This window comes from Oncorhynchus clarkii, chromosome 10, assembly GCF_045791955.1.
Source record: "Oncorhynchus clarkii lewisi isolate Uvic-CL-2024 chromosome 10, UVic_Ocla_1.0, whole genome shotgun sequence".
Classification (NCBI taxonomy): domain Eukaryota; kingdom Metazoa; phylum Chordata; class Actinopteri; order Salmoniformes; family Salmonidae; genus Oncorhynchus; species Oncorhynchus clarkii.
The window spans coordinates 25,136,801-25,164,554 of NC_092156.1; the positions used below are offsets into that span (position 1 = coordinate 25,136,801).

At 43.5% G+C, this 27,754-nt stretch overlaps 1 pseudogene; it reads left to right on the forward strand.

The window, feature by feature from the left end:
- The window catches only part of LOC139419195 (probable ATP-dependent RNA helicase DDX10), a 119,869-nt pseudogene that overhangs the window by 63,873 nt on the left and 28,242 nt on the right, over positions 1-27,754 (forward strand).

A 27,754-nucleotide genomic window follows, 5' to 3' on the forward strand; every position in this document is an offset into this window, starting at 1 on the left:
TTCATCAGACCACAGAATCTTGTTTCTCATGGTTATGGTCTTTAGGTGCCTTTTTGGCAAACTCCAAGCGGGCTGTCATGTGCCTTTTACTGAGGAGTGGCTTCTGTCTGGCCACTACCATAAAGGCCTGATTGGTGGAGTGCTGCAGAGATGGTTATCCTTCTGGAAGGTTCTCCCATCGCCACAGAGGAACTCTAGAGCTCTGTCAGAGTGACCATTAGGTTCTTGGTCATCTCCCTGACCAAGGCCCTTCTCCGATTGCTCAGTTTAGCCGGGCGGCCAGCCAGCTCTAGGAAGAGTCTTGGTGTTTCCAAACATCTTCCATTCAGGAATGATGGAGGCCACTGTGTTCTTGGGGACCTTCACTGCAGACATTTTTTGGTACCCTGCTCTACGGACAATTCCTTCACCTCATGGCTTGGTTTTTGCTCTAACATGCTCTGTCAACTGTGGGACCTTATATAGGCAGGTGTGTACCTTTCCAAATCATGTCCAATCAATTGAATTTACCACTGGTGGACTCCAATCAAGTTGTAGAAACATCTCAAGGATGATCAATGCACCTGAGCTCAATTTCGAGTCTCATATCAAAGGGGCTGAATACTTCTGTAAATACGTTTTTTTTTTTTTTATTTAATACATTTGCAAAAATTTCAAGACCTGTTTTTGCTTTGTCATTATGTGGTATTGTGTATAGATTGCGGAGTAAAAAAAATATTTAATCAATTTTAGAATAAGGCAGTAACGTAACAAAATGTGGAAAAAGTCGAGGGCTCTGAATACTTTCTGAAGGTACTGTATTTTTGTCTGTATTTATGGACTGCCCTCTTCAATTCATACCACATGTTTTCAATGGGGTTCAAGTCTGGAGACTGAGATGACTATTGTGAAATTTCAATTTTGTGGCAAATATAACTATTTCTTTGTGGATTTTGATGTGTGCTTGGGGTCATTGTCTTGCTGGAAGATCCACTTAGCCTCCTAGCAGAGGCAATCAGATTTTTGGCTAAAATATCCTGGCACTGGGTAAAGTTTATGATACTGTAGACCTTAACTAGAGCCCCAGGAGTAGTGGAACAAAATAGCCCCATCACATCAAAGATCCAGCACCATATTTTATGGGGTCATTTTCTGTTCATGGATTCTCATTTTGATGCGTATGTCAACCAACAAATGTAAACGCCTGGAGTTGGCTAAACAGCATTGCCACTTGGATTGGAACTGGTGCTTTGGTCAGATGACATGAAAATAGAGCTATTTGTCCACACACCGGTGGTGGGTTTGGCATTAAAATTATAATGCATCAGCAGAAAAGAAAAGAACCCCATACCTACTGTAAAATATTGTGGTGAATATCAAGGATATGGAAGAATTCTGTATGGAGGAATGGTCTAAGATCCCTCCCAATGTTGTTCTCCAACTCGTATAACATTTTAGAAAAAGGCTCAGTGCTGTTATCCTTGCTAGGTGAGGTATTGAAAACAGGTTTGTCAATCATTTTTTATATTTTTATTTGAGAAATTGTATTAGTATGAAACAATATATTTTCCCAGATTTTTGGAGCATACAATATAGCTCAGTATTTTAATTGATTTGATAGTCATATTTCTCAATCTTTATCAAAGTAGTCAATAATTTCAGAGCCCACTGTATATGCCAAAAAACATGAAGGATCGATAATTGATATCGATTTGGCCATTTTAGCCTTGATGAATAACGTGTCAAAATCTAAGTGATTTCTAAACAGTTTCCAATGTGTCTAAACACAGTAGTGTTGTTTCAAAAGCCTCAGTGGTACTGCAGTATAAGCTGTAACATTTGCGCTAGTATAGTACTGGGGCATAAACTCTATTTGAATACGAGTGTTCTAGATTTGCCCAGAGGAGAAGTCAAAGCCTGTCCTGCTGCACCCGTCCCTCCCACTCACTCCAGGTTATATTTATAAGCCGAGATATATCGCAGGTTGGAACTGAAATGAAAATAACTGACATAGCTGAGTCTGGCACACAGCTTGGGAGCCCGCAGGCAGACGGCGGGAGATTGGGCTGGGGAGTTCAGTTCATATTTTCAAGTGTGAGCTTCGTTTCTCTCCACTAAAAGTCCTAAAATAACTGCAGAAAGTTTGCTCAGCTTATCTAACTGCTGAATTATGTTTCTCCCCATGCTCGTTGCTATCTTATTTAGCTTTTATGAAGTGATTATCTTATTACTTGATTGGAGGCAGTAATGACTGGCCTTTGGAAGGCAGGTGTGTTGTGGTGAATATTAATGAGGTTAAACATTGCACAATGTGTAGAAAACTTGTATAGGATGGAATGGAGTCAATTTAGCAGAGTAGTCTATGTCATTTTTGGGGGGGAGACTCTATGCTATACAATTACCTTTTAACTCAAGATTACTGCAAGCTAAATACCCTACTAGTGTTTCACTTTAGTGGTATAGGTTACAGTACATCAAAACCTATATCTGTTTTTTAGACCTAGGAAATGCTTTTAAGTTGCAATTGTCTAGACAATTAAGTTGTGCCTCAGGTACTCCCCTGCACGTCTACTAGGCTTACCTGTTGTGTTTAAAACCTTGTCCCTTTCATTTGTCATGCTTGCCGAGCATTGCCAAGAAGGGGTGATGTGATGACGGCTGATGTGTAAAGGAGAAAACAGACGCTTTAAAATTCCATTTTCATTTCTGTGCAGCGAGCTGCCTCTGACAATCTGAGATGTGGGCCCAGAAATCAATTAGCAACATGCTCCAGCACATGAATCATTCCTGACTGGCTTGCTGGCTGGTGTTCTAAATATCCCCCCTCACGTAGCTACCACTCTGTTTCTGGCTGTTCCGCTAGGGCCCCACTCAAACGCTGTTGTCATCATTTGACTTCAGTGACAAGGGGATCATTCTAATTCCAAGCTCTAACTTAACTTTTTGGCCCATACTTCTACAGTAGAGAGCCAACTCACCTCTCTGGACCACTGTAGCTACTGTAACTGCACACAGCATGCTGACAGAGTGACAGGAGGCATACTGACAACTAGATGGGCAGGCAGTTACTAGTCTGGTGGCCGTGGCCCATGTTAATGGAGGGCAGCTCAGTGGGGAAATGGTATTACTCTCCCCAGACCATCTTAATGGATCCCTAACTTATTGGTTAGTCATGACTCCCTCTGGTGTTCTCTCTCCCACTCCCTTTCTTATGAACTTGCTATCTCTCACCCTCTCCCGCTCTCTCTTTCCCTCAACCCTTTTCTGCACCGTTTGGAGGCCGGGCCAGGGTAGAAATCCATATTTTGATTCGGTCAAGGCTAGGGTTGCACATTATGTGGAATATTCAGAGGTGGAACTTTCCATGGGAATTAACGGGAATATATGGGAATTAATGGAAATATATGAATATTAATACCATTTAAATGTAGATGATTTTTGCATTGAATATATTTACCATATCATATGGAGAAATATAAACCTTTTACCTTATCATAAGTAAACATAATTGCAAATAATGAAATCCTTCCAATAGACAGTTGCGCTCTGAATCGGTTGCTGTTGGTAGGATTTTGAGGATGATTGAGGCAACCGGGGAAAGAGCCTCAGATCCACAATGTCCCTTCCACCAGGTGGCTGATGAGATATGTTGGCACGACTGCCATATTGCATCTTCATCCCAAAGCCCTTGCTTGGAAGTGTACTTCGCCAGACTGCCAAGAACCTTGCTCTCATCCAGGCCAAGGTTGCGAGACACGGTAGTGATGACACCATAGGCCTTGTTGATCTCTGCACCAGACAGGATGTTCTTGCCAGCATACTTGGGGTCCAACACGCTGTATTTGCTTCAGGCAGAAGTCTTCACGCTTTTTGATGTATTTCAGAACTGCAGTTTCCTCTGCTTGGAGCAACAGTGAAGTGGGCAGGACAGTACAGATTTCTTGTCTTACATCTGCAAGCAGAGTCTGACTATCAGACAGGATGGCATTGTCTCCCTCAATCCATGCAATGGCTACTGCTATAGGTTTCAGGAGTTTCAGGCTGATTACCACTCTCTCCCAAAATACAGTTGGAAGTTTACATACACTTAGGTTGGAGTCATTAAAACTAGTTTTTAAACCACTCCACAAATTTCTTGTCCACAAACTATAGTTTTGGCAAGAGACAGATTATTTCACTTATAATTCACTGTATCACAATTCCAGTAGGTCAGAAGTTTACATGCACTAAGTTAACTGTGCCTTTAAACAGCTTGGAAAATTCCAGAAAATAATCTCATGGCTTTAGAAGCTTCTGATAGGCTAATTGACATAATTTGAATCAATTGTAGGTGTACCTGTGGATGTATTTCAAGGCCTACCTTCAAACTCAGTGCCTCTTTGCTTGACATCATGGGAAAATCATAAGAAATCAGCCAAGACCTCAGAAATAGAAATCGTTCTTGGGAGCAATTGCCAAATGCCTGAAGGTACCACGTTCATCTGTACAAACAATAATACGCAAGTATAAACACCATGGGACCACGCAGCCATCATACCGCTCAGGAAGGAGAAGCGTTCTGTCTCCTAGAGATGAACATACTTTGGTGAGAGAACTGCAAATCAACCCCAGAACAACAGCAAATGGCTTTGTGAAGATGCTGGAGGAAACAGGTACAAGAGTATCTATATCCACAGTAAAACAAGTCCTATCTCGGCATAACCTGAAAGGCCACTCAGCAAGGAAGAAGCCACTGCTCCAAAACCACTATAGAAAAAGCCAGACTATGGTTTGCAACTGCACATGGGGACAAAGATCGTACTTTTTGGAGAAATGTCCTCTGGTCTGATGAAACAAAAATAGAACTGTTTGGCCATAATGACCATTGTTATGTTTGGAGGAAAAAGGATGAGGCTTTTAAGCCGAAGAACACCATCCCAACCGTGAAGCACGGTTATGGCTGCATAATGTTGTGGGGTTGCTTTGCTGCTGGAGGGACTGGTGCACTTCACAAAATAGATGGCATCATGACGAGAAATTAAGTAGATATATTGAAGAAACATCTCAAGACATCAGTCTTGATGCTTGGTCGCAAATGGGTCTTCCAAATGGACAATGACCCCAGGCATACTTCCAAAGTTTTGTCAAAATTGCTTAAGGACAACAAAGTCAAGGTATCGGAGTGGCCATCACAAAGCCTTGACCTCAATCCTATAGAAAATGTGTGGGCACAACTGGAAAAAGTGTGTCCGAGCATGGAGGCCTACAAATCTGACTCAGTTGCACCAGCTCTGTCAGGAGGAATGGGCCAAAATTCACCCAACTTATTGTGGGAAGCTTGTGGAATGCTACCCAAAACGTTTGACCCAAGTTAAACAATTTAAAGGCAATGCTACCAAATACTAATTCAGCGTATGTACAGTTCTGACCCACTGGGAATGTGATGAAAGAAATAAAAGCTGAAATAAATCATTCTCTCTACTATTATTCTGACATCTCACATTCTTAAAATAAAGTGGTGATCCTAACTGACCTAAGACAGGGAATTTTTACTAGGATTAAATGTCAGGACTTGTGAAAAACTGAGTTTAAATGTATTTGGCTAAGGTGTATGTAAACTTCCGACTTCAATTGTACATCATCCAGGAGGATCCCCTTGATGGGGCTGTCCATATCGGCAGACTGTGATATGGCCATTTCTTGTAGAGACTCCTCTTCCAGGAGACTGTCAAACATGATGACAACACTACCCCCAGCGGGTGTTGCTTGGCAGCTTCATTGTGGCGCTCTTATTCTTCTCACTTGGCTTGGTGAGGTAGATTGCTGCTATAACTTGACACTTCACATACCATACCTTTCCTTGGCTCTCTTGTAGAGTGTATCCATTGTTTTCATTGCCATGATGTTCTTTCAGAGCAGATTCAGTGCATGAACAGAACAGCCAATGGGTGTGATGTGAGGGTAGGACTCCTCCACTTTAGACCCAGAAGCCTTCATGTTTGCAGCATTGTCTGTCACCAGTGCAAATACCTTCTGTAGTCCACGGTCATTGATGACTGCCTTCAGCTCATCTGCAGTGTAGAGACCGGTGTGTCTGTTTTCCCTTCTGTCTGTGCTGTTGTAGAATACTGGTTGAGGAGTGGAGATGTAGTTAATTATTCCTTGCCTATAAACACTTGGCACTCATCAGAGATGATGATTCTCTATGATTTGCTTGACTTTCACTTGAACTCTGTTGAATTCTGCATCCAGCAAATTAGTAGATAAAGCATGTCTGGTTGGAGGGGTGTATGCTGGGCGAAGAACTTTCAGAAATCTTTTCCAATACACATCGCCTGTGAGCATCAGAGCCAGTTGCATCCACAGCTCCAGCAAGACATTCATCAGCATTTATCTGACTACGTTCCTCCATTGAGTCAAAAACACTTCTGATTCCAGGAGGATCATGAGCTGTTGCTATCAATAAGGTGTCTGATTCATTATTTTCACCTCGAATAGAAGTAGAGGGCATAACGCAACGGACATAAATATTCCTAGAAAATATTCCTTTTCATGAAAATCACAACCAAAATATATTGAGACACTGCTTAGCCTTTTGTTAATCACCCTGTCATCTCAGATTTTCAAAATATGCTTTATAGCCAAAGCTAGACAAGCATTTGTTTAAGTTTATCGAAGGCCTAGCATAGCATTTTGTCCAGCTAGCAGCAGGTAACTTGGTCACGGAAATCAGAAAAGCAATCAAATTAAATCGTTTACCTTTGATGAGCTTCAGATGTTTTCACTCACGAGACTCCCAGTTAGATAGCCAATGTTCATTTTTTCCCAAAATATTATTTTTGTAGGCGAAATAGCTCCGTTTGTTCTTCACGTTTGGCTGAGAAATCGGCCGGAAATTGCAGTCACGAAAACGCCTAAAAATATTCAAAATTAGCTCCATAATATCGACAGAAACATGTCAAACGTTGTTTATAATCAATCCTCCAGGTGTTTTTCAAATATCTATTCGATAATATATCCACCGGGACAATTGGTTTTTCAGTAGGACCGTTTGGAATAATGGCTACCTCTGTATTTTACATGAGAATCACTCTGGGAGCCATCAGGTGACCAGTTGCGCAATGTAGCCGCTTACGGATATTCTTCAACATAAATGCGTAAAACTACGTCACAATGCTGTAGACACCTTGGGGAATACGGAGAAAAAGTAATCTGGTTGATAGCCCATTCACTGCTCAATAGGGACGCATTGGAACGCAGAGCTTTCAAAAGATGAGTCACTTCCGGATTGGATCTTTCTCAGGCTTTTGTCTGCAATATCAGTTCTGTTGTACTCACAGACAATATTTTTAAAGTTTTGGAAACTTTAGAGTGTTTTCTATCCTAAGCTGTCAAGTATATGCATATTCTAGCATCTTGTCCTGAAATATCCCGTTTACTACGGGAACGTTATTTTTCCAAAAATGAAAATAGTGCCCCCTAGTCACGAAAGGTTAAAGCTAGTGAGGGATATATGAGTCTTCAGCTTCAGTGAGTTTTGCAGTTCGTTCCAGTCATTGGCAGCAGAGAACTGGAAGGAAAGGTGGCCAAAGTTGGAATTTGCTTTGGGGGTGACCAGTGACATATACCTGCTGGAGCGTGTGGGTGGATGCTGCTATGGTGACCAGTGAGCTCAAATCAAATCAAATCTTTTATATAGCCCTTCGCACATCAGCTGATATCTCAAAGTGCTGTACAGAAACCCAGCCTAAACCCCCAAACAGCAAGCAATGCAGGTGTAGAAGCACGGTGGCTAGGAAAAACTCTCTAGAAAGGCCCAAACCTAGGAAGAAACCTAGAGAGGAACCAGGCTATGAGGGGTGGCCAGTCCTCTTCTGGCTGTGCCGGGTGGAGATTATAACAGAACATGGCCAAGATGTTCAAATGTTCATAAATGACCAGCATGGTCAAATAATAATAATAATCACAGTAGTTGTCGAGGGTGCAACAAGTACGCACCTCAGGAGTAAATGTCAGTTGGCTTTTCATAGCCGATCATTAAGAGTATCTTTACCACTCCTGCTGTCTCTGGAGAGTTGAAAACAGCAGGTCTGGGACAGGTAGCACGTCCGGTGAACAGGTCAGGATTCCATAGCCGAAGGCAGAACAGTTTAAACTGGAGCAGCAGCACGGCCAGGTGGACTGGGGACAGCAAGGAGTCATCATGCCAGGTAGTCCTGAGGCATGGTCCTAGGACTCAGGTCCTCAGAGAGAGAGAAAGAGAGAATTAGAGAGAGCATACTTAAATTCACACAGGGCACCGGATAAGACAGGAGAAGTACTCCAGATATAACAAACTGACCCTAGCCCCCCGACACAAACTATTGCAGCATAAATACTGTATGCTGAAACAGGAGGGGTCAGGAGACACTGTGGCCCCATCCGATGATAACCCCGGATAGGGCCAAACAGGAAGGTTATAACCACACCCACTTTGCCAAAGCACAGCCCCCACACCACTAGAGGGACATCTTCAACCACCAACTTACCATCCTGAGACAAGGCCGAGTATAGCCCACAAAGATCTCCGCCACGGCACAACCCAAGGGGGGGGGGCGCCACCCCAGACAGGAAGATCACGCCAGTGACTCAAGTGACGCACCCCTCCTAGGGATGGCATGAAAGAGCACCAGTAAGCCAGTGACTCAGCCCTGTAATAGGGTTAGAGGCAGAGAATCCCAGTGGAGAGAGGGGAACCGGCCAGGCAGAGACAGCAAGGGTGGTTCACTGCTCCAGAGGCTTTCCGTTCACCTTCACACTCCTGGGCCAGACTACACTCAATCATATGACCCACTGAAGAGATGAGTCTTCAGTAAAGACTTAAAGGTTGAGACCGAGTCTGTGTCTCTCACATGGGTAGGCAGACCATTCCATAAAAATGGAGCTCTATAGGAGAAGAAAGCTCTGCCTCCAGCTGTTTGCTTAGAAATTCTAGGGACAATTAGGAGGTGACCGTAGCGTACGTGTAGGTATGTATGGCAGGATAGGTAGGAGCAAGCCCATGTAATGCTTTGTAGGTTAGCAGTGAGACCTTGAAATGAGCCCTTGCCTTAACAGGAAGCCAGTGTAGGGAGGTAAGCACTGGAGTAATATGATAACATTTTGCGGTTCTAGTCAGGATTCTAGCAGCCGTATTTAGCACTAACTGAAGTTTATTTAGTGCTTTATCCGGGTAGCCGGAAAATAGAACATTGCCGTAGTCTAACCTAGAAGTGACAAAAGCATGGATTTACCTAGATGAGGCTGGGCTTTACCTAGCAGAGACTTGTAGATGACCTGAAGCCAGTGGGTTTGGCGACGAGTATGAAGCGAGGGCCAGCCAACGAGAGCGTACAGGTCGCAGTGGTGGGTAGTATATGGGGCTTTGGTGACAAAACAGATGGCACTGTGATAGACTGCATCCAATTTGTTGAGTTGAGTGTTGGAGGCTTTTTTGTAAATGACATCACCAAAGTCGAGGATCGGTAGGATGGTCAGTTTTACGAAGGTATGTTTGGCAGCATGAGTGAAGGATCCTTTGTTGCGAAATAGGAAGCTGATTCTAGATTTAATTTTGGATTCTGGATGCTTAATGTGAGTCTGGAAGGAGAGTTTACAGTCTAGCCAGACACCTAGGTATTTGTAGTTGTCCACATATTCTAAGTCAGAACCGTCCAGAGTAGTGATGCTGGACGGGTGGGCAGGTGCGGGCAGCGATCGGTTAAAGAGTATGCATTTAGTTTTACTTGCATTTAAGAGCAGTTGGAGGCCACGGAAGGAGAGTTGTATGGCATTGAAGCTCGTCTGGAGGTTAGTTAAGACGGTGTCCAAAGAAGGGCCAGAAGTATACAGAATGGTGTCGTCTGCTTAGAGGTTGATCAGAGAATCACCAGCAGCAAGAGCGACACCATTGATGTATACAGAGAAGAGTCGGCCAAATAATTGAACCCTGTGGCACCCCCATAGAGACTGCCAGAGGTCCAGACAACAGGCCCTCCGATTTGACACATTGAACTCTATCAGAGAAGTAGTTGGTGAACTCGGCAAGGCAATCATTTGGGAAACCACGGCTGTTTAGTCTGCCAATAAGAATGTTGTGATTGACAGAGTCGAAAGCCTTGGCCAGGTCGATGAATACGGCTGCACAGTAATGTCAAATCAAATCAAATTTTATTTGTCACATACACATGGTTAGCAGATGTTAATGCGAGTGTAGCGAAATGCTTGTGCTTCTAGTTCCGACAATGCAGTAATAACCAACAAGTAATCTAACTAACAATTCCAAAACTACTGTCTTGTACACAGTGTAAGGGGATAAAGAATATGTACATAAGGATATATGAATGAGTGATGGTACAGAGCAGCATAGGCAAGATACAGTAGATGGTATTGAGTACAGTATATACATATGAGATGAGTATGTAAACAAAGTGGCATAGTTAAAGTGGCTAGTGATACATGTATTACATAAGGATACAGTCGATGATATAGAGTACAGTATATACGTATGCATATGAGATGAATAATGTAGGGTAAGTAACATTATATAAGGTAGCATTGTTTAAAGTGGCTAGTGATATATTTACATCATTTCCCATCAATTCCCATTATTAAAGTGGCTGGAGTTGAGTCAGTGTCAGTGTGTTGGCAGCAGCCACTCAATGTTAGTGGTGGCTGTTTAACAGTCTGATGGCCTTGAGATAGAAGCTGTTTTTCAGTCTCTCGGTCCCAGCTTTGATGCACCTGTACTGACCTCGCCTTCTGGATGATAGCGGGGTGAACAGGCAGTGGCTCGGGTGGTTGATGTCCTTGATGATCTTTATGGCCTTCCTGTGACATCGGGTGGTGTAGGTGTCCTGGAGGGCAGGTAGTTTGCCCCCGGTGATGCGTTGTGCAGACCTCACTACCCTCTGGAGAGCCTTACGGTTGAGGGCGGAGCAGTTGCCGTACCAGGCTGTGATACAGCCCGCCAGGATGCTCTCGATTGTGCATCTGTAGAAGTTTGTGAGTGCTTTTGGTGACAAGCCAAATTTCTTCAGCCTCCTGAGGTTGAAGAGGCGCTGCTGCGCCTTCTTCACAATGCTGTCTGCGTGAGTGGACCAATTCAGTTTGTCTGTGATGTGTATGCCGAGGAACTTAAAACTTGCTACCCTCTCCACTACTGTTCCATCGGTGTGGATAGGGGGGTGTTCCCTCTGCTGTTTCCTGAAGTCCACAATCATCTCCTTAGTTTTGTTGACGTTGAGTGTGAGGTTATTTTCCTGACACCACACTCCGAGTGCCCTCACCTAATGTCTCTTCTTGATGGTGGTTAAGATATCGTTTAGGACCTTGAGCGTGGCTGAGGTGCACCCATGACCAGCTCTGAAACCAGATTGCATACCGGAGAAGGTATGGTGGGATTCGAAATGGTCGGTAATCTGTTTGTTAACTTGGCTTTCGAAGACCTTAGGATAGATATAGGTCTATAGCAGTTTGAGTCTAGAGTGTCTCCCCCCTTGAAGAGGGGAATGTTCGCGTCAGCCAACCAATCTTTGGGAATCTCAGATGATACGAAAGAGAAGTTGAACAGGCTAGTAATAGGGGTTGCCACAATTTCGGCAGATCATTTTATAAAGAGAGGGTCCAGATTGTCTAGCCCGGCTGATTTGTAGGGGACCAGATTTTGGAGCTCTTTCAGAACATCAGCTTTCTGGATTTGGGTGAAGGAGAAATGGGGAGGCTTGGGCGAGTTGCTGAGGGGGGGTGCAGGGCTGTTGATCGGGGTTGGGGTAGCCAGGTGGACAGCATTACCAGCCGTATAAAAATGCTTATTGATATTCTCAGTTGTAGTGGATTTATCGGTGGTGACAATGTTTCCTAGCCTCAGTGCAGTGGGCAGCTGGCAGGAGGTGCTCTTATTCTCCATGGACTTTACAGTGTCCCAGAACCTTTTTGAGTTTGTTCTACAGGATGCAAATTTCTGTTTGAAAAAGCTAGCCTTAGCTTTCCTAACTGCCTGTGTATATTGGTGCCTAACTTCCCTGAAAGTTGCATATCACGGGGGCTATTCGATGCTAATGCAGAACGCCACAGGATGTTTTTGTGCTGGTCAAGGGCAGTCAGGTCTGGAGAGAACCAAGGGCTATATCTGTTTCTGGTTCTACATTTTTTGAATGGAGCATGCTTATTTAAGATGGTGGAGAAGGCACTTTTAAAGAATAACCAGGCATCCTCTACTGACGGGATGAGGTCAATATCCTTCCAGTGTACCCGGGTCAGGTCGATTAGAAAGGCCTGCTCGCTTAAGTGTTTTTAGGGAGCATTTGACAGTGATGAGGGGTGGACGTTTGACCACAGACCCATTACGGATGCAAGCAATGAGGCAGTGATTCCTGAGATCTTGGTTGAAAACAGCGGAGGTGTATTTGGAGCGCAAGTTGATTAGAATGATATCTATGAGGGTGCCGATGTTTAAGGATTTGGGGTTGTACCTGGTGGGTTCATTGATCATTTGTGTGAGATTGAGAGCATCAAGCTTAGATTGTAGGATGGCTGGGGTGTTAAGCATGTCCCAGTTTAGGTCACCTCGCAGCACGAGCTCAGAGGATAGGTGGGGGGGGGGGGGGTCATTCAATTCACATATGGTGTCCAGAGCACAGCTGGTGAGAGACTTGTTTCTGGAAAGGTGGATTTTTAAAAGTAGATGCTCAAATTGTTTGGGTACAGACCTGGATAGTAAGACAGACCTTTGCAGGCTATCTCTGCTGTAGATTGCAACACCGCCCCCTTTGGCAGTTCTATCTTGTCGGAAAATGTTGTAGTTAGGGATGGAAATTTCAGGTTTGTTGCATTCTTCACATATGATTTGGCACAGTATTTGCAATTGTACACAGATTTTCCTGCTGCAGTGAAATGTCTCCACACATCAGTTGGTGCCCTTGGCATTTTCCTATAAAGATTAGAAAATAAATTGTAAAAAAAACAACAAATACAATTCGATGTAGAGATAAATAGTTAAGCAGTTAGATTAAACAACTCCTTTGTAAGATAAATGTTTTAAAATGAAACATTTATGGAAACAGGTGAATATACACTCCTCGGATGGCAGGCTCAAGCAAGCTAAAACCCACAAGGTAGCAAAAACTAACTAGCAGAAAATGTTAACAAGTTAGAAATTATTTAGAACACACTTTGCTGTAGGCTATTATTTACTAGTTAACAAAAAATATTCTATGTCATATAAAATATATTCACCCCACCCAGTATTGTAATAAAAACTTCCCAGAAAGCATGTAGTCCTTGGCTCAGACAGTGTGGTAGTGTGGGCTCAATAGCATCTCATTAGTGTGCCAGGTCTTGAGAATCAGCTGTACATGTGATGGAAGAATGCACTGTACATGCAGAGGGTTGCAATTCCATTGAATTGGGGATAGTTTAACCAAAATATGCCACAAGACTTAGAATTGCCTTATGTGTATCCCACAAAAAAAGGTTCACTGTTATAAGCTTTCTTTTTTGATGAATTTAAGCAAAATTCCCCATTCCCCTTAACTTCCCATGGAAAATTTCCGGAAATATTCTGTTAATTTACCGGAAATGTTCCGACCTTTTGCAACCCTAGTCATGGCCTAGTGCTCCTCACTAGCTCTGTAAAATGATTTAGACACCACTAGGTTAGCCTAGTGGTTAGAGCGTTGGTCTAGTAACCGGAAGGTTGCAAGTTCAAATCCCTGAGCTGACAAGGTACAAATCTGTCGTTCTGCCCCCGTTCTGCCCCTGAACAGGCAGTTAAACCCCTAGGCCGTCATTGAAAATAAGAGTTTGTTCTTAACTGACTTGCCTAGTTGAAAAAAGGTAAAATAAATAAAAAAATTAAAAAGACACCTTTCCTCCACCGCTCATATCTAATGGGCCTGAAAACCAATGAGAGCCAGGAGCTAGCCCTCCCATATTGTAGGGGTCTATATAAAATCTGCGTGTGCAGAGAACGCAGACGGCATAACGGAATTCAGCAATATTAAAACATTTTAGGAATCAACTAAATGTATTAAACTTGGGCAAATTCATACATTTTCATCAAAAGACAAAATGCATCAGTGACTCGTATTTCCTGCAACTTTCTGAAGAGGCAATGGCACACGAGGCTTCTGCGTGTGTGCGGTGCGCGTGTCTTCCACTTTGTGTAGCCGTTAATGAGGATTCTAATGAAAACAGTCTTCTGGTTGATGGAAAGGATTTCCCCAAAAACTCAATTAGTTCATTACAAAGTAGCCTATGCTTACCTTGCAGAATGATATGATTATTTGCGTCAATCGAGGATATTTGTTTAGAAAAATCTACCATCATGTGCTCTGCAGAAGCACAGCTAAATAACTGCTAGGTGTGTACTTAGCTACACACCAAAATCAATATTTTCATTTTTTTTTTCAGACCAAAAATGGTCTCCTGATGTAGTTTAAGCATTGAACATAATTTTGTTTTGTTATAAAAAAAAGAGTAGAACCTGAAAAAATTGACATTTCAGAAGTCTGGGAAAAAATAAAACAGAATTTAGGGGAAAACCTAAAGATAAGATGAAAAATGTAACATATTTTATAGGGCCCTATATCAGGGACAAATGAAGAGGGATGGAATGGCTGGAGTACATCGGCTGTCTCCCCCCCATTCCACCACACACACACACACACACACACACACACACACACACACACACACACACACACATAATGCAAACTGTGGTTTTCACAGGGTGATATTTGGAGCAGAAATGAAAAACACATGAATCAGCTTCTGAATTTCCTAAAGCAGTCTCCCCACGCATCTAATTAGGCTTCTGTTTTCACACACTATCCTTATTTCCCCCTCCAGCGGGGGGTTTCACTCCAGTGTCAAGTTGTTTACTGTGATCAGTTGTTCTCCCTGAAAGTGCAGGTTTGGCCTAATGATGGCAGAGGTTTGCTTTATTTTGAACTGTGTTTTGCATGTCAGTTTGTTTAGTGTTTGGTTTCCCACCTGAAAGACGTGGCTACCTCTCGATACTCTGATTGCGACCTGTCTAACCACTCCTCTGTCACTCTGCTCTCTTTCCATCTTTTCGCTCCCTCTCTCTCCTATGACCCATGGCCAATTTCCCAGAGAATGTAACTCATCATAAAATGAAAAGCTACATAGAACAAAAAAGTTAAAGCATATCCTCTCGTGGAATCTCTGACAATCAAATGAATTACATCCATTTCACCAAAGAACAACTTGCCCTGAAAGGCATGGATTAAAGTGCTCTATATGATACCAAAGTCTGGTAAGACTGACATTGCTCTTAACTCATTCTATCCTTTCTCACAGGAGAAGAGACTGAAGGAGAAGGCTGCCAGAAGAGAAGCCAGCAAGCAGCACACTGAGGTAAGTCTCCCCCTCCTCCATTTTACAGCACCATTTCTTCCCTCCCACCCTGAAAAGCATATCCATCACAACGTGAATGGTTTTGATTCCAGGCACTAGCTCCTTTTCACTCACGCTACATTTAACCTTGGCTGTTTAGTTATACTTCTGTCAGGTGGGTGCAATTGAACTCCAGTCTAGCTCCAACAGGGGAGGCAGTCTTTAAAGGTGAGGAGCCCACTCTTCCCTCTCGTCTTTGTAACAAAGGCAGAAGAACATTCTCTCCTCTTCACCCTACTGTATGTCAGACATGGAATGCTGAGTCCCCTGTCGCCGATGTAGCACTTAGCTTTCAGATTGGAACAGAATACATTGAGAGAATGGGTTCAGCACAATGGTACAGTACTTTACATTGTCTTCAATGTCAGCCCCTCTAGTGAGTTATGTGAATTGTTATATCTTCACAAAAGGGGACATGTTATTCTGCAGACAAATGCCAAAAGCTTTAGAGAGTATCTCCAGCTGAGTCACAGCTCCACTTATGCCACCTACAAGGGAGGATGAGAGAGAAGTGCCTTGTCTTATGTAAAACCCCTGTCACAAAGCATCCAGGGTGTCTTCAGCAGAGAAGAGTGCCCCTCTTCCTTTCAGTGTAATATTAAATCCCACTCTTCTCAGCCCGTCAGTCTGCTCCCCTGCTGGATTCGTCTTGCGTAATGTGAAATTAAAACTGTGTTCATCCTCAGCAGGATTACCAAGCTCTCTTCCTTTCTCTCCTTCTCGCTTTCTCTCCCTCTGTGTCAATCAACATACCCGATGCCATTGCATTAATGTTGGTTTACGGCGATGGATACTCTGGAGGTGTTAAGGCGGCATTTCTCTAATCCTGCTTCCGGTAGCTCAAGTCTTCTGTTGCCTCCTGTTACTCTGGTGTATAGCCTAACTCACGTCTCTTGCTCTTTTTAGCCCTCCTATTTGGCCTTGCCAGAGACGCGGGAGACAAATCCACCAGATAAGTGGACAGGAGGAAAATGCAACATCTGAATGCGGCATGATGAGTCTCCCCCACATAAAAACCTCCTATTGGTTAAATCAGACATTTATTGACATTTTCCAGTTATCCTCCCTTTCATTGGGTTCAGAAGCCACATTTCCCATCTTTCTTTAAATCAGGCCATTTTTTAAAGTAGCTTTCTTCTCCATTCCAAGTCTGATCTCATGTTTTACCAGCTGCACGTTAAACCAGGCCGGTTCTTCCTGGTATAAATGGGGGCTGTGTGTATTGACCCATGCTCCGCCATGCCGAACACTTCTCCCGCTGCCGTCCTCCCACTCGCACACAGAGACAATTTGAGTATTACAGGCTGTCTCCACTGGGCAAAGGGCCTTCAACTCTCCACCGTCCTCTAATTTATCATCCCTAACACTGTTCCTAAAGCCTGCGAGCGCAACAATGCTGGCCTCAATAAGGCAGGAGGCCAGACTTATCCAGGCTAAAGCAGATCAAAATGTTGGCTGCGTTATTGCTCTATAGGTTTAAGGATTTGGAGGGAATTGGGAATATCTTGGGTCAGATATAGAATGTTAACATCAATTAGTGCCTTCTACCATGCCGTTGAGGGTGTTCAAAAAAAAAAAAAAATTGAAATTTTGTGTAGTTGAGTGGTCCCTTAGTTTTTTTCAGTTCTTACATATTTCATTTAGATGTTCTCTGGGCAGGATTTAAAAAACATATAAGATACACCATCTTATTTCTAAGGGTGCTATTATTGATTATTTAGGCAAAATGCTCAGTAGGTGGATAACTGAAGGATATTATACACATTTTTATGTAAGATTTGACTGAGCTCCTGTTTTCTCACAGGAATATGTTGAATCCAGAGGATTGATGCAGAATGAATTGTGTTTGGTATCAGCTACCTGTGCCATCAAGTCTGTCACTGAGGCCCAACCAGACACAGAGAAGCTCTGCTGCATTCAGATCTGCAGCTTGTTTGCCTGTGTCCAAACAATAATTCATATCACTGTTAACTGAACGTAAATGGAGGACTTGTCACATTTATTTACCCATATGAGGTGATGAAAAACTGAAAGTAAAGATAATTTTTTTCTCTGGTTCCCATTAATTCCAGAAGCACTAAAGTAAAATCTTGTGTAATTGCTTCAGATGTTTAAGTTCTAGGGAGAGACATGTTAGTAAAGATCCTAAAACGAGGAGAGGAAGAAGGAGGTAGTTCTACCTGTCCTCTTTTTGCAAGTTACGGGCAAGTCTATGGGCCAAATGTCCCCTTCCGAAATTCGAAAGATGCCAACACCTGCAAAGTCGTGTTTTGTTCAAATGATCAGTGACAAGAAATCTGCGCACCGAAACAAAGTTAATTGTTAGTTGTCGCATCCCGCTGTCTGACAGATTCAAAGATACCTGTTATGTTAAATGCGTCTGTCCAGATGTAATGCGTCTGCGTCTGTAATTTATAGGCTCTATGTTGGTAAAAGTCCTGATGAGTCCTCACTCAACCCCTACTGTCTCTAGTCGTGTCTACACTTGACACTTACATGTGATTTCTGCTATCAGAATACGAAACTCGCATTGAAAAGACGAGTCTCGACGCACAATTTTTGCTTTGTGGTCTGATTGTGTTCATATCTGTCTGACCACTTCAGGAGGTGGCCAGGGATGCGTTGTGTGCAGATTTCTCCTCAGTCTGGACGCAATCAGGCTACCGAAAGCACACACAGTGGGCGACATCATCAGCACTCCTCCCACAAGTCTCCAAAAATAGTGTGTTTTTATTATAGAGGGGCACCTTTTCGTCATAATGTTGGATGAAATACGTTCCTAGAGTGTGGGGAACGCGTTTGCTGCCCTCATAAATGCTAGTTAATGTTTAGAAGGGAAAAAATAAATTAATATAAATCCTACAATGTGATTTTCTGGATTTTTTTTCTCTCATTTTGTCTGTCATAGATTAAGTGTACCTATGATGAAAATTACAGGCCTCATCTTTTTAAGTGGGAGAACTTGCACAATTGGTGGCTGACAAAATACTTTTTTGCCCCACTGTATTTCCCTTTCCTCCTATCCTTTCCATCTCCCTTTCTTTTCCTCCTTTCCTATCTTAATTTCCTTGATCTGTTCCTTCCTTTCTTCACCTCTTTAGGTTTCCTAGATCTTTCTTCTTATCCTTTCCTAGCGCCCTTTCCTTTCCTTATTACTTTTCTTTCCCAAGCTTCCTTTACTGTCCCTTTCTTAGATCCCTTTACTGTCCCTTTCTTAGATCCCTTTACTGCTTTCCAAGCTTCCTTTCCTTGCTCTCTTTCCTGTGAGTTATGAATGGTAAGAAGGAAAGGGAGCTAGGAAAGGAGGAAAGGGATCTCCCATCTGGTTCAGTTGGTAGAGCGTGGCGCTTGCAACGCCAGGGTTTTGAAAAGATTTGGCATGGGTCCTCAGATCCTCAAAAGGTTCTACAGCTGCACCATCGAGAGCATCCTGACGGGTTGCATCACTGCCTGGTATGGCAACTGCTCAGCCTCCGACCGCAAGTCACTTAAGAGGGTAGTGCGTACGGCCTAGTATATCACCAGGTCCAAGCTTCCTTCCATCCAGGACCTATATACCAGGCGGTGTCAGAGGAAGGCCCTAAAAATGGTCAAACACTCCAGCCACCCTTGTTATAGACTGTTCTCTCTGCTACCACGCGTCAAGCAGTATCGGAGCACCAAGTCTACGTCCAAGAGGCTTCTAAACAGCTTCTACCCCCAAGCCATAAGACTCCTGAACACCTAATCAAATGGCTACCCGGACTATTGGCACTGCCCCCCCCCCCCCCCCCCCCACACCCTCTTCTACGCTGCTGCTACAGGGGACCAGTATGAAAATGTATGCACTGTAAGTCGCTCTGGATAAGATCATCTGCCAAATTACTTAAATGTAAATGAGCTAGGGAAGGAGGAAAGGATAGGAGGATAGGGTCTAGGAAAGGTGAGGAGGAAAGGGAGTTGTTGGTAAATGTGCTTTGTTAATCTGGAAAAAAGTATCGTTCTGTATTTTCAAAACACATCTTTTGTTTGTGACTTACTGCTCATATATATTAAACATTTTGATAGAAATCTCCATACACAATTTCTACTTAAGCATTTTGATATTTAACCAATATTGAATTTTCAAAGCCTGTTACATTAAATTAAGTTCCCTTTAATTTAGTCCACATGGAGAATTAAATAAATGCATTTTTTTTTTGCATGAATAAAGACTTCAGCACCCTCTGACTTCTAGGAAGGTTTTTACCCCAAAATGTCTCCCAAGTTTTCACTATTGTAAAGCCCTAATTATTTCTGAGGATTATTATTTATATCTGTCCCACCATTTTATGGTCAACCATGTAATGTGAACTGAAATTTCGTTTTAATAGGATGAAACTATTCCTTTAAAAATGTTTTCAAAAGAAACATTGAACATCATAGTATAAAAGCAGATGAGCTTGTTCTACTATTTTTCAAATCAAATTGAATTTGTCACTTGCCGCATACAACAGGTGTAGACCTCACATTGAAATGCTGAATACAACAGGTGTAGACCTCACAGTGAAATGCTGAATACAACAGTTAAATGCTTACTTACAAGCATTTAACCAACAATGCAGTTTTAAGAAAATCCCTAAAAAAGTAAGAGATAATAATAATAAATAATTAAAGAGCAGTAGTAAATTACAGTAGCGAGGCTATATATAGGGGGTACCGGTAGTGTCAATGTGCGGGGGCATCGGCGTCGAGGTAATCATGTACATGTCGGTAGAGTTAACGTGAGTATGCATAGATAATAACAGAGAGGTAGCAGCAGCGTAGAAGAGGGTGGGGGTGGCAGTGCCAATAGTCCGGGTAGCCATTTGATTAGGTGTTCAGGAGTATTATGGCTTGGGGGTAGAAGCCGTTTAGAAGCCTCTTGGACGTAGACTTGGTGCTCCGATACTGCTTGACGCGTGGTAGCAGAGAGAACAGTCTATAACAAGGGTGGCTGGAGTGTTTGACCATTTTTAGGGCCTTCCTCTGACACCGCCTGGTATATAGGTCCTGGATGGAAGGAAGCTTGGACCTGGTGATATACTAGGCCGTACGCACTACCCTCTTTAGTGACTTGCGGTCGGAGGCTGAGCAGTTGCCATACCAGGCAGTGATGCAACCCGTCAGGATGCTCTCGATGGTGCAGCTGTAGAACCTTTTGAGGATCTGAGGACCCATGCCAAATCTTTTCAGTCTCCTAAGGGGAAAAGGTTGTGCCCTCTTCACAACTGTCTTGGTGTGCTTGGACCATGTTAGTTTGTTGGTGATGTGGACGCCAAGGAACTTAAAGCTCTCAACCTGCTCCACAACACCTCTACTGATGAGAATGGGAGTGTGCTCGGTCCTCCTTTTCCTGTACTCCACAATTATCTCCTTTTGTCTTGATCATGTTGAGGGAGAGGTTGTTGTCCTTGCACCACACGGTCAGGTCTCTGACCTCCTCCCTATAGGCTGTCTCATCGTTTTTGGTGATCAGGCCTACCACTATTCTTGTCAATTTTCTGGTGTTTTGAGGTGGGAAACTGAACGGGTTGAGCATTACATGTCAACCCTATTACCCATAGACAGGCTAGAATGGTTTTAACAAGGGAAAAACATTTGAAGCTTGCATTCAATTGCCACTCTCTGTTGCACACAAACTTCCATTCCCCGGTCACGAGGGGATTTATGGCTGATTTAAGAAATCGTCAACCTTTTTACTTTATTTGGCACTAAATAGGCACGTACTATAGTCATTTTTGTATTTAACCTCTTGATGAGAACTTGTTTTTCATAAATTTCAATGTGCTCTTACACAGAATGTTAAAATTAGGTGAAATCAAATGTTTTTTTGACGAAGTTGCATTTCTCAAAAGGCACCCTGCAATTTTTTTGTTAGTAGCGGGAGACTGGTCAAATTCTTCTCACCCCTCCAGCCCCCTTAAACTATCTTCATGGGGATACGACTCTTATGAACTCCACTGCTACAGCCTCTGCTGGTCTTCAGAAGCAAGGGATTTGAAAGATTTGTTACAAAAGAGCTTTGGTGTCTTGAAAGGAGGAGGTTGACTTTCAAAGCAATAGATTGTAACAGTTCATTTAATGGCCTTTCTCGTGTAGGCTTTGTCCCAGTGATAACATTGACATTGAATCCTGTCATAACAAGTCATGGAAATAATCTTTGTGCTTCTGTCAACTGAGGTGACTCCTCAAACAAACTAAAATGTTAATGCTTACCATGGAGTTATTTCAGTTGCCATGTGTTTGAAGTTGGTTGATGATTTTATATATATACTTTGTTGATTTTATGTACCTTCCCAATATGTTGCACGGTGCAGTCGTGTAAAGAATATTTCATATACAATTCTGTAAGTCTTTGGAGACCCTTATCATCGTCACACAGACCAGTGCACAAACATGAACATTTTGATACTGGCCCTACTGAGGCCAGTTAGCTCACTTAGCTCGCTGACATTTGAGTGAATCTGATTAAAACACCAATGGGAGCAGATGGACCCCCACTCCCATGCTTTTAAATAGAGATCTCTTAAGACCAAGATTTATCAAACAAAGCCCCCACTTCGGACAGATGGCATTTTGCTCGATTCACTTCCACCCAAGAGAAGTGTATTACTGTGATGTCATGCCAAGAAAGCCACAATGCCCGGACTCTACATCAGAAGTTGAAGTTGGAAGGGGTAACCGCTCTTTGTTGCCATTTTAAAAGTCAGCTTTGCAGAGAATTTGGCAGCAGCCCAGTGATGGCCAATCCAAAGTGTTTCTCTGCTCCCCTTGAAATGGTTATATCCGACTGAGTCAGAGATGCCTGGTAAGCAGCTGTTGTCATCCATTTCAGGAGGCTGTCCACAGGTTCAGGATGGCAGCTGTCATGTCCATTCTTTTCTCAGTCTCACTTGGGGATAACTCGCATAGCAAGCATATGCAAATGCAGGTGTGTGGATGCAGCGATTAATCATCCAATCGATGCCTTGGCACTGGTGTAGGGAAGAGGTATCCATCCCACCCCTTGACAGCCTGTTTTCAATGGACCTGGTGGTGCTTTATGTGCTCAGTTATCACATCTATTTGGTACCTGAACCCAAGCTACTATTTATTGTCGTCTAATGACTGTCTTTCAATCGACACCCAAAAGCCCATCTCTTAAGTGTTATTTTTAAGCACAGCATATTAAGTATTGTTTATTACTTTGCTTGTCCGACCAAGGAACAGATTCTCGTTTTGTATATTGTTTTGGTGTCCAGATGGATACGAATTTTATCTAATGAGCTGTGTCAATGTAAACTCAATGATTTTCAGATGTGTTCACTTATATTTAGCATATATATTTATTTATTTTTTATCCCGGAAAGCCTTTTAGGTCTTTCTTTGATTATAATACCAATGAGAAATGCAGGGGGAGATCTGCATGCACCAATGAGTGCAGACAGCCTAATGTCTGACAGGTTAGTAATAAATGTTCCCTCAGACTGCTTTACACCTTTTCCTGAGATGAAGCTCTAAATGAGAATCCTTCACCCAGGGGCCTGAAGAGATTTGATAAAAGTCCACCAGGGAGAGTGAGCTGTGGTGTCATGCCAGAGTGTCTCCAAAAATACTAACTTGCTCTCGTCTCATCAATCTGTCAACCGGTCTCTCTTATTACTCCCACATTGGGATTTCAATCAGATGTGGCCACACTTAGGTTTGTGTTTTGTGCATAGTTGTTGGCCCAATGTTGATACAGAGTCCATACATTAATCAGCAAATTCCTTCATTGATTGGAATATGGTCCTATCTCAACCCTGTGTAGGTCTGAACTACCCATGAACAGATTTTTAATCAATATTTTTTTCTTTCAAGACTATCAAACCGTGTTCCACCTTCAATAATAATTTCTTGTCCTACATCTTTAAAGGGTAGGAAGCATAATTTCAAATGTATTTGTATGTAGCCCATTTTACAGATGCAGATGTCTCACCAAGTGTTTATTCAGAAACCCAGCCTAAAACCCCAGACAGCAAGCAATGCAGATGTAGAAGCATGAGTTTTTACTCAACAATGTAAAAACACTTTGTGGTCAAAGACGTAACGTAGTTGTAGTCCTGATCTGGTTACCTTTTGTTTATTTCACCTTTATTTAACCAGGTAGGCTAGTTGAGAACAAGTTCTCATTTACAACTGCGACCTGGCCAAGATAAAGCAAAGCAGTTTGACACATACAACAACACAGAGTTACACATGGAATAAACAAACATACAGTCAATAATACAGTAGGAAAAGTCTATGTACAGTGTGTGCAAATGAGGCAAGGTAAGGGAGGTAAGGCAATAAATAGGTCATGGTGGCGAAGTAATTACAATATACCAATTAAACACTGGAGTGATAGATGTGCAGCATATGAATGTGCAAGTAGAGATACTGGGGTGCAAAGGAGCAACATAAATAAATACAGTTTGGGGATGAGTTAGTTGGATGGGCAATTTACAGATGGGCTATGTACAGGTGCAGTGATCTGTGAGCTGCTCTGACAGCTGATGCTTAAAGCTAGTGAGGGATATATGAGTCTCCAGCTTCAGTGATTTTTGCAGTTCATTCCAATCATTGGCAGCAAAGAACTGTAAGGAAAGGCGGCCAAAGGAGGAATTGGCTTTGGGGGTGACCAGTGAGATATACCTGCTGTAGCGGGTGCTACGGGTGGGTGCTGCTATGGTGACCAGTGAGCTGATATAAGGCGGAGCTTTACCTAGCCAAGACTTGTAGATGACCTGGAGCCAGTGGGTTTGGCGACGAGTATGAAGCGAGGGCCAGCCAACGAAAGCGTACAGGTCGCAGTGATGGGTAGTATATGGGGGTTTTGTGACAAAACGGATGGCACTGTGATAGACTGCATCCAATTTGTTGAGAAGTGTTGGAGGCTATTTTGTAGATGCCGAAGCCGAGGATCGGTAGGATGGTCAGTTTTACAAGGGTATGTTTGGCAGCATGAGTGAAGGATGCTTTGTTGCGAAATAGGAAGCCGATTCTCATTTTGGATTCGAGATGCTTAATGTGAGTCTGGAAGAAGAGTTTACAGTCTAGCCAGACACCTAGGTATTTGTAGTTGTCCCATATTCTAAGTCAGAACCGTCCAGAGTAGTGATGCTGGACGGGCGGGCAGGTGCGGGCAGCGATCGGTTGAAGAGCATGCATTTAGTTTTACTTGCATTTAAGAGCAGTTGGAGGCCACGGAAGGAGAGTTGTATGGCGTTGAAGCTCGTCTGGAAGAGGGGGATTATCGCGGCAGCTTTCCAGTCTTTGGGTATCTCAGACAATACGAAAGAGAGGTTGAACAGGCTAGTCATAGGGGTTGCAACAATTTCGGCAGATCATTTTAGAGAGGGTCCAGATTGTCTAACCAGGCTGATTTGTAGGGGTCCAGATTTTGCAGGTCTTTCAGAACATCAGCTATCTGGATTTGAGTGAAGTAGAAATGGGGGAGGCTTGGGCGAATTGCAGTGGGGGGTGCAGGGCAGTTGACCGAGGTAGCCAGGTGGAAAGCATGGCCAGCCGTAGAAAAATGCTTATTGAAATTCTCAATTATAGTGGATTTATCGGTGGTGACAATGTTTCCTAGCCTCCGTGCAGTGGGCAGCTGGGAGGAGGTGCTCTTATTCTCCATGGACTTCAAATCAAATCAAATTTTATTTGTCACATACACATGGTTAGCAGATGTTAATGCGAGTGTAGCGAAATGCTTGTGCTTCTAGTTCCGACAATGCAGTAATAACCAACAAGTAATCTAACTAACAATTCCAAAACTACTGTCTTGTACACAGTGTAAGGGGATAAAGAATATGTACATAAGGATATATGAGTGAGTGATGGTACAGAGCAGCATAGGCAAGATACAGTAGATGGTATCGAGTACAGTATATACATATGAGATGAGTATGTAAACAAAGTGGCATAGTTAAAGTGGCTAGTGATACATGTATTACATAAGGATACAGTCGATGATATAGAGTACAGTATATACGTATGCATATGAGATGAATAATGTAGGGTAAGTAACATTATATAAGGTAGCATTGTTTAAAGTGGCTAGTGATATATTTACATCATTTCCCATCAATTCCCATTATTAAAGTGGCTGGAGTTGAGTCAGTGTCAGTGTGTTAGCAGCAGCCACTCAATGTTAGTGGTGGCTGTTTAACAGTCTGATGGCCTTGAGATAGAAGCTGTTTTTCAGTCTCTCGGTCCCAGCTTTGATGCACCTGTACTGACCTCGCCTTCTGGATGATAGCGGGGTGAACAGGCAGTGGCTCGGGTGGTTGATGTCCTTGATGATCTTTATGGCCTTCCTGTGACATCGGGTGGTGTAGGTGTCCTGGAGGGCAGGTAGTTTGCCCCCGGTGATGCGTTGTGCAGACCTCACTACCCTCTGGAGAGCCTTACGGTTGAGGGCGGAGCAGTTGCCGTACCAGGCTGTGATACAGCCCGCCAGGATGCTCTCGATTGTGCATCTGTAGAAGTTTGTGAGTGCTTTTGGTGACAAGCCAAATTTCTTCAGCCTCCTGAGGTTGAAGAGGCGCTGCTGCGCCTTCTTCACAATGCTGTCTGTGTGAGTGGACCAATTCAGTTTGTCTGTGATGTGTATGCCGAGGAACTTAAAACTTGCTACCCTCTCCACTACTGTTCCATCGATGTGGATAGGGGGGTGTTCCCTCTGCTGCTTCCTGAAGTCCACAATCATCTCCTTAGTTTTGTTGACGTTGAGTGTGAGGTTATTTTCCTGACACCACACTCCGAGGGCCCTCACCTCCTCCCTGTAGGCCGTCTCGTCGTTGTTGGTAATCAAGCCTACCACTGTTGTGTCGTCCGCAAACTTGATGATTGAGTTGGAGGCGTGCGTGGCCACGCAGTCGTGGGTGAACAGGGAGTACAGGAGAGGGCTCAGAACGCACCCTTGTGGGGCCCCAGTGTTGAGGATCAGCGGGGAGGAGATGTTGTTGCCTACCCTCACCACCTGGGGGCGGCCCGTCAGGAAGTCCAGTACCCAGTTGCACAGGGCGGGGTCGAGACCCAGGGTCTCGAGCTTGATGACGAGCTTGGAGGGTACTATGGTGTTGAATGCCGAGCTGTAGTCAATGAACAGCATTCTCACATAGGTATTCCTCTTGTCCAGATGGGTTAGGGCGGTGTGCAGTGTGGTTGAGATTGCATCGTCTGTGGACCTATTTGGGCGGTAAGCAAATTGGAGTGGGTCTAGGGTGTCAGGTAGGGTGGAGGTGATATGGTCCTTGACTAGTCTCTCAAAGCACTTCATGATGACGGAAGTGAGTGCTACGGGGCGGTAGTCGTTTAGCTCAGTTACCTTAGCTTTCTTGGGAACAGGAACAATGGTGGCCCTCTTGAAGCATGTGGGAACAGCAGACTGGTATAGGGATTGATTGAATATGTCCGTAAACACACCGGCCAGCTGGTCTGCGCATGCTCTGAGGGCGCGGCTGGGGATGCCGTCTGGGCCTGCAGCCTTGCGAGGGTTAACACGTTTAAATGTCTTACTCACCTCGGCTGCAGTGAAGGAGAGACCGCATGTTTTCGTTGCAGGCCATGTCAGTGGCACTGTATTGTCCTCAAAGCGGGCAAAAAAGTTATTTAGTCTGCCTGGGAGCAGGACATCCTGGTCCGTGACTGGGCTGGATTTCTTCCTGTAGTCCGTGATTGACTGTAGACCCTGCCACATGCCTCTTGTGTCTGAGCCGTTGAATTGAGATTCTACTTTGTCTCTGTACTGACACTTAGCTTGTTTGATAGCCTTGCGGAGGGAATAGCTGCACTGTTTGTATTCGGTCATGTTACCAGACACCTTGCCCTGATTAAAAGCAGTGGTTCGCGCTTTCAGTTTCACTCGAATGCTGCCATCAATCCACGGTTTCTGGTTAGGGAATGTTTTAATCGTTGCTATGGGAACGACATCTTCAACGCACGTTCTAATGAACTCGCACACCGAATCAGCGTATTCGTCAATGGGACTTTACAGTGTCCCAGAACTGTTTTGAGTTTGTGCTACAGGATGAACATTTCTGTTTGAAAAAGCTAGCCTTAGCTTTCCTAACTGCCTGTGTATATTGGTTCCTAACTTCCCTGAAAAGTTACATATCACAGGGGCTATTCGATGCTAATGCAGTATGCCACCGGATGTTTTTGTGCTGGTCAAGGGTAGTCAGGTCTCGAATGAACCAAGGGCTGGCTATATTTGTTCCTGGTTCAATTCTTTTTGAATGGGCCATGCTTATTTAAGATGGTGAGGAAGGCACTTTTTAAAGAATAACCAGGCATCTTCTACTGACGGGTCAATATCCTTCCAGGATAACGAGGCCAGGTCGATTAGAAAGGC